Genomic DNA, 8,282 nt, shown 5'->3' with positions numbered 1-8,282 from the left:
CCTACACGAGTCTCTGACTCTTCACAATGGGACTGCGCTGTTAGAAACACCTCCTAACATCACCATTTCTATTCCCACAGTATGCAAAAGGAGCTTCCAGGTTTCCTTTGTATTAGTTTGAGCAGCCTCCAATGATAGATAATGACAATGGAACCTTAAACAATGAGTTGCATTTATATGTGACTGAATGCATACAGTCTCATGGGCATGATGTTATATGTCTGGTTACATTTTGGGAAACCACCCTGCGGGAATCACACACAACCTTCTGGGAGCCTCTGTTCTTCAGAGGCAGTCCTTTTCTCCCCACAACTCCCACCCACAGAGTGCTGCAGCTGTATGAATATTTTTGACTTTGCATCCTGTGTGGCACCTGGAAGCCAGGCGTTTTATGAAGTTTACAACCTTAAGTGTCCTTGTGCTGCTTTGGACACAAGCAGAAAAAGTGAGGGCAGGTGTTTTGTGGTTGCTGTGCCCCTGAGGGCTCGAATTCCAGCACATCTCCACTCCTGGGGTTCAGTGAGCCTGAGACCTTTGCAGCAGGTGTCCTGCCTTCAAGGGAGAGAGGAACTTCCCGCGCCCCGTGAAGGCAACATCAGATCTGCAGTCATTCCCAAAAGGCATCAGTCCCGGAGGCCTGAAGAGTTCTCCCTGGGCGTGTGTGATGTGCCCCTGCACAGGTTTGTGGTATTTCAGGGTGAGATGAGATTAGTGATCTAGCCAAGCCTATAAATCACAAGATTGAAGTGTAGTGTTCTGTAGAAATAAAGTAAACATTTGCCTTTAGCCTGAAGGGTGAAGGCAAGGCATCCTATCTGTGGTCCTCATTTAAAACAAATGGGAGCTCATTTCTGGGTCCCATGGCCTCATGTTTGACTCAAGTCCTTTCCCACTGAAGCACCACAGTGGACATGTCTGCCATGCTCCTGGATGTCCACCGCAGCCCTGACTGGTGGGACATCCAAAGACTGGTGGCCTGAGGCATGGTCTCTCTCAACATCCTCCACATGTGGATGTGGGTGCACCGGCTGGCTCTGAAAGTAGCCACAGGCTGGGCGGTGGCAGGTGCAGAAAGGGCACCTGGTTCTCTGTGCTCCCTGGACAGGCAGCTCCCTCAGGACCTCCAGGACCCGTGTGGGGTTTCCAAGGCCCAGATGTCATGAAGAACCAACATCTCTTCTTATAACACCTCTTGGACATTTCTCAAGAATTCACCTCAGAGAATCTGCACAGCAACTTAAATTCCTGGCTGAGAGTGAACCACTGCTTATGCATAGTGTCCCAAAGTTGATCTGGTTTGCTTATTTATTTGAATGGGATTTAGACAATCACTGTGTATATTTCTACATATATGTAGGTATATGTATGAAATTTATTATACATATACACAAAACCTATTATAGCATATTCCAAAGGGGATCTTTATTGAAATTTAATTGTATTGGATTTATCTTAGTGAGTGAACCTGTGATAAGACTGCCATTCTTTAGTTTTTCCTGTGCGTTGTATATCATCATAGGCTGACCGATGGAGTTTGAGCAGAATTGTAAGGCACAGTGTTCTCACTGGACTAAGAATCTCCCTTTAGCCCAAAGCGAGCTTGTGTAAGAAGGGGGTCCATGGAAGCTATGCCACGCAAATTTAGGGAGAAGAAATAAACCAGAAAGATGGGAGCTGTCCATGGTGGAAGAGAAAGTACCTCGTGTGTGGTGGGGTCTTGCAACTCTGAATCCTTATGCCATGAATTCTGCCAGTTTCACAGGTCACTCCCCAGGGCTATAGCACTGTCTTCATCTGGGGCTAGCAACGCAGCAGTCAGACTTGTTTTGTGTCCAGGAGTGGGGGATTCTTTTCACTTTAAATCAGGAGCCTCAGACCTACAATTCTAGTTCCTGGGAGCTGGAGAGCCCCATGGGCAGGGGAGGACATCCCAGAGTTCCATCCTCTCCCCTGGCTGGGTCAGGGCATCTTGTATGGGAACCTCGAGTGTTAAACCTATTCACTTTATTTCAATGAACTTAAATGGACATAAGTGAACACTTATAGAGTGCAATGGATGTAAAATGTGCTGTGCCATGCTTGTAGACTTTCTTATCTCCCCTTCCACTTTTTTGGTGGTGGTCTCACCATCATTATTCCTGCTAACAAGAGAGTAACACCAATACCTCATATTAAAGTAGCTTGCAGCCTACCAAATGCTTTCCTGGCTGCTCTTTCTGATGTTAAACTCTTCCTTAGATTCTGATCCAAATCCAAATAATCCATGATGATTAGCAACTTTGGCCTAAAAAGAAATGATCTGTAAGTAAAAGCTAGACAGAGTTTTAGGGTTGGAAGCATAACTCTCAAAAATGTGAAAGGTTTTGATTGCTTGCGATCGATAAATGGGATTTATAGTGCTGAGTTTTGGAAAACAATATTTACCAAATTACCATATTTGCTTTGGAAAATTGGGCTTTCTTTTCTTTTACACAAAAATGTTCTGAAAGAACAGGTTTTGAAAGGAGAATGAATCAGCAGATGAAGCATATGCGGCAGAGAGCAGCTTTTACAGCACAGGCTATTCTGGGGATTTGATGGTTTTCCTTTGTGACGATAATTCATCATTTCTTCATTTTTGTGTGCACAGCATTTTGTTAAATGGCACTTTGGTAAATTGCTGGCTTTAAATGTGATTATAACATGATGGAACTGTATTATAACCGGCCGGACACTGTTATTGTGCAAGAGGCAGGTGAATGGTGGAAAAACAGAAGTTGTTATGACCAGGAACTGTGGCCCATGTTAATTTGCAGGCCTGCCTTGGCTCTTAGCCACTGTCTATCAGGGAGGTGGATGTCTTGTGCATTTCACCCACCATCTCTGTAAAGTCCCCAGAGCGGAGGAAGGCAGAGCTTAGAGAGACACAAGCAAGCTGAAGACTTTCCATCTTTTTGGGGGGAACTGGATTCTGGACCATGCTACCTGAAGCTCTTTATCAGCCCATCAGGATACATACAAAGCCGAGGTTCTGTTAGTCCCACCAAAGAGGCTCAAGGAGGGAAGAAGCTTGACTGTGCCTGGGTGGACAGTGCAGTCAGTTGCTTCTGCTATCTTCTTTGTAAATGGAAATAGGGCTGCCACTAGTTACTTAGAGATGCCTGTATGTGGATGAGAAAAACAAACTTCTCTGTCACCAGAACTGTGTCCTGTGCTGGGCACATAACCTGTGCATGGTCAGCCCTGCATGACTGTGGTGGATGCTGTGACAGTGCCTGGAGCCACCTTCTGGAATGGAAGGTGCTGCATGTGCTACTAAACGGCAGCTCCCAGGGAGAGCTGCCCTGCCCAAGGTCACACCCATTCTGTGGTGACCTGGATTCCAGGGCAAAGGGATGTCTCAACTTTGGGCAACTCTAAAGGTTGTTCTCAACCTCAGGACTCAATACAGGTTCTTTTTTGATTTCCACCGAGAGATGGCATCACATCCCAGTTTCTCCCCCAGCCCATTCCTTCCTGTAGGTCAGGCTGTCAAACTCAAAGGATAACACGGGCCAAATAAACAAGGTTTAAGTTTATGTGGGCCGCGAAAAAATAAAAGCGTTTCTATTTTCATAGAAAAGTAGGTTTATTTTGATAGAGACATGCTGAATACAAAGGGCTGAAATAAATGAGTAATTTTATCTAATAGAAGAGAAACATGCAAATTGACCATACCTCTGCTACACTCACAAGCCATGCCCACAAGCCACGCCTACAAGCCAATCAGGAGCGAGTATGCAAATAAACCCAACCAAGATGGCGGCAGCAACAGAGCTGGAGTGAACAGGCTTGGGTTGCCCCTGGTGATGGAGGAAGCCAAGCTTCCCACCTGCCCTGGCCGGCTGTGGCCTCCACTCAAGGGAGGGTCTGGGAGCCTGGGTTGCCTGATGCCATGGCCAGCCTGCAAACAGCCCTCAGCCCCTCACCCAGGCTGGCCAGGAACCCCAGTGGGGACCCCCACCCTGAAGGGGCTGTGGGCAGCCTGAAAATGGCCCTCAGCCACTCACCCAGGCTGGCCACGCCCCCCAGCGGGGACCCCCACCCTAAAGGGGCTGTGGGCAGTCTGAAAATGGCCCTCAGCCACTCACCCAGGCTGGCCACGCCCCCCAGCGGGGACCCCCACCCTAAAGGGGCTGTGGGCAGTCTGAAAATGGCCCTCAGCCACTCACCCAGGCTGGCCACGCCCCCCAGCGGGGACCCCCACCCTAAAGGGGCTGTGGGCAGTCTGAAAATGGCCCTCAGCCACTCACCCAGGCTGGCCACGCCCCCCAGCGGGGACTCTCACCCCATGGAGACATGGTCGGCCTGCAAACCACCACAGGCCCCTCACCCAGGTCGCCCCATGCCTTAAGGGAACCCCCACCCTGATCCAGGATACCCTTCAGGGCAAACCAGCCGGCCCCCATAAAACTTCAAAATTATATTTTGAACACCATATAAATGCTCATGTTTTAATTTGTTGAGCTGCTTAATTCCTCTTTGGGACTAAATTTCCTTTTCCTTTTTCTCTGCTAGTTTTGTTTTTGATCATTTAAATTTGCATTTAAAAAAATTTCAAAAGCTGAGGTTTTCTTGCCTTATATTACTGAATACTTGGATTTAGAATTTTCCAATTTTGTTCAGTGGACCTCAAAACATTCAGTCTTTCTCCAGGTCACTGGGATTTATGACTGCAGTGCTTCAAAGGCACATATCTCTTTCTTTGAAAACTGTTTATAGACATATGTCAGATATAGAGTGTGTAAATCTTATATGTACAGTTTGACCTTGGTGATTCTTTAAAATTAACATGCCTGTATAAACACCCCCACAGATGAAGATTTAGAATATTTTTTCTACCACCCCACAGCCCATGTCCCTCCCAGTCAACACTCTCACAGTGCTATCCCTTATTTGACTTCTATGTCCATATGGTGGGCAGAAGAATGGCCCCCCAAGATGTTCATGTCCTAATCTGTGGAATTTGTGAAAAAATATATTTTATTGATTTTTTACAGAGGGGAAGGGAGAGAGATAGAGAGTTAGAAACATCGATGAGAGAGAAACATCGATCAGCTGCCTCCTGCACATCTCCTACTGGGGATGTGCCCGCAACCCAGGTACATGCCCTTGACCGGAATCAAACCTGGGACCTTTCAGTCCGCAGGCCGACGCTCTATCCACTGAGCCAAACCGGTTTCGGCTAAATTTGCATTTAAAAAAATTTCAAAAGCTGAGGTTTTCTTGCCTTATATTACTGAATACTTGGATTTAGAATTTTCCAATTTTGTTCAGTGGACCTCAAAACATTCAGTCTTTCTCCTGGTCACTGGGATTTATGACTGCAGTGCTTCAAAGGCACATATCTCTTTCTTTGAAAACTGTTTATAGACATATGTCAGATATAGAGTGTGTAAATCTTATATGTACAGTTTGACCTTGGTGATTCTTTAAAATTAACATGCCTGTATAAAAACCCCCACAGATGAAGATTTAGAATATTTTTTCTACCACCCCACAGCCCATGTCCCTCCCAGTCAACACTCTCACAGTGCTATCCCTTATTTGACTTCTATGTCCATATGGTGGGCAGAAGAATGGCCCCCCAAGATGTTCATGTCCTAATCTGTGGAATTTGTGAATATGTTATGTTACTTGGCAAAGGGGAGTTAAAGTGCAGCTAGAATTAAGGTTGCTAATTAGCTGACCTTAACAAGAGAGATTATCTTGGATTACCCTGGGCCCAATGTTTATCACAAAGATCCTAAGTGTTGGTGACGCAGGAAGAAAGGTCAGCCTTGGCGCCGTGTCATGTGAAGAAGATTGTATTGGTCATCACTGGCTTTGAAGACAGAAAATGGGGCTGGGAGCCAAGAAATGCAGGTGGCTTCTTAAAGCAAGAAAATGCAATCTCCCCTAGAACCTCCAGGAAGGAACATAACTCTGCCTTAAGTTCTGACAATTTGATTATTCGCCCATGGAGACCCATCTCAGACTTCTGACCCTCAGAACTGTAAGATAATAAATCTGTGTTAAGTCACTAAATTTGTGCTAATTTATTACAGGAATAATAGAAAATTAATATGCTTTGTCTTAGTTCATTTGGGCTGCTATAACAGAATACCATAGACTGGGGGGGCTTATAAACAGTAGACATTTACTTCTCACAGTTCTGGAGGCGGGGGTCTACCAGTAAGATAAAGGTGTCAGGCCCTGACCAGTTTGGCTCAGTGGATAGAGCATCGGCCTGCAGACTGAAGGGTCCCAGGTTTGATTCCGGTCAAGGGCATGTACCTTGGTTGCTGGCACATCCCCAGTAGGGGCTGTGCAGGAGGCAGCTGATCGATGTTTCTCTCTCATCAATGTTTCTAACTCTCTATTTCTCTCCCTTCCTCTCTGTAAAAAAATCAATAAAATATATATATTACAAAAAAAGATAAAGGTGTCAGGAGATTTGGTGTCTTATGCGATCCCTCTTCCTGATTCACAGATCATTATTTCAATACAAGTTTGCTTTCACCATGATGTTTTGCTCCCTCAAAATTTAAATCATTGCACAAAATAAATAGAGGTTCAGTGTTGAATTTTAATGTATACACAAGAATATGAACAATAATTTTTACCTTCATCAAAATGAACTTCCAAAAGCTTTTCTTTGACTTCTGAATTGCAGAAAATATTTAACAATTATTGTAATGATCTGGTTTCCATTTTAAGCATTTGACAATATTGATATAAACCTGCATCACTTAACTGTTTGCAAAGATTTTCTGTTAGGAAGCCCACCTATAAATAGATACTTTACTTTTTGTCTATGCATAAGAACACTAGAAATTGAAAATGGGCAAAATTAATTTAGAAAACAGCCACATGATTTAAAGTCAAGCTACTCAGTGTGAAAAGTAACTTCACCTTCTGCAACTGCTTGTGTTAAATTGGCACCTTCAGGCATCATCTCATTAAAATGGTTGATACTTCCCCAGCAGGCTTGTATTTTTTATTTTTCTGTGGGCTGTGATGTCACCTTGTTCCTCAGGGGCATGGTGGGTGGTCAATACTGGCAGATATTTTGTGCATGTTACATATTTATCCAACATTCTTGAAAAGTAGAAATAATTTTTCATTGAACTTTTTCATTCTTTTTTGCTCTTTGCTGCTGTGTTTAACAGATATGCAAATGGCTCCATAGGGCCACCTAGGGGCCCAGTGGTCTTTTTGAATAATGTTTTCTGATTATGGGGAAATTTAATTCTGGATCTTGCACATATAAATCTGTGTGATGACAATGAAAACTGAGCATTCCAGTGTTTTCTATTTCAAGACAATTGCCAGTTCTCCTGGGCTGTGGGAATACATTTTGTGCAGGGTTTCCCCCTCTTCTGTTGTCCTCTCCTAAGTAGCCAGAGAGCGTGGAAATATTATACACTCCTGGCCCTGGAGGATGTGGAAAGTCGGCATTTTCTGAAAGGAAATGCACGAGTCTTAGCCACACATTCCATGGGGCACCCTCAGGGACTGTTGATGGGCCCGGTGCTGCGGTGCAGGCTAGTGCCCCAAGAATCATCACTTAGTGCACCCATGACAAAGATCAGGGACCTCCTATCAGGCTTTCCTGAGGTTCCAGATGCACCAACACCCCCTCCCCCCCACACACACACTGTGGAGAAGGAGGGTGTGGGGTGTGAGCCCCTGTATCATCCAGTCTGACCACGGCTAAAGATGCTGGTGAAGCTGGGCCTTGGGTTTGCGTCTTTTCAGGGATGGCGATGATGTATTTTATTTTCATTTCGACTCTGAGGCCCCATCAGGCATCTGTCAGCCTCAGCACCCAGGGAGATTAGAGGAGCTGAATAGATCATGGCACAAGGGCAGGGAGCAGCCAGAGGAAGTAAAAAGCCAGGCTGCCAGAACAGCAGGCAGGGCTCTGGAGTGTGGAACCCGACACCAGAGTGTGGCCTTGCCTCACATTTTCACCGAGGCCTAGGGGCACTAGCTAACAGAGATCTGCCCTACCTCCGTGGTGAGGCAGAAAAGGAAAGAAGAAGCAGGGCTTGATAAGGGCACTTTCCCAGCTGTCAAAAAGACTAATGCGCAGATCTCAAAGATTCTGGACACTTCTACCAAGTCAGCTCTCTGAGCCCTAAGCATATAATCTTAGAAACTTTGTTTTTTCTAGTTATTGCAGCCCTGAGCCGTGTGCTGCCTAAACCCCTTCCTTTATTAATATATATATATAATGTTTTTATTGATTTCAGAGAGAGGAAGGGAGAAGGAGAGGGAGA

Source organism: Myotis brandtii, unplaced genomic scaffold (genome assembly GCF_000412655.1).
Source record: "Myotis brandtii unplaced genomic scaffold, ASM41265v1 scaffold115, whole genome shotgun sequence".
In the NCBI taxonomy this organism is placed as follows: Eukaryota; Metazoa; Chordata; class Mammalia; order Chiroptera; family Vespertilionidae; genus Myotis; species Myotis brandtii.
This window is presented reverse-complemented; position numbering follows the sequence as displayed.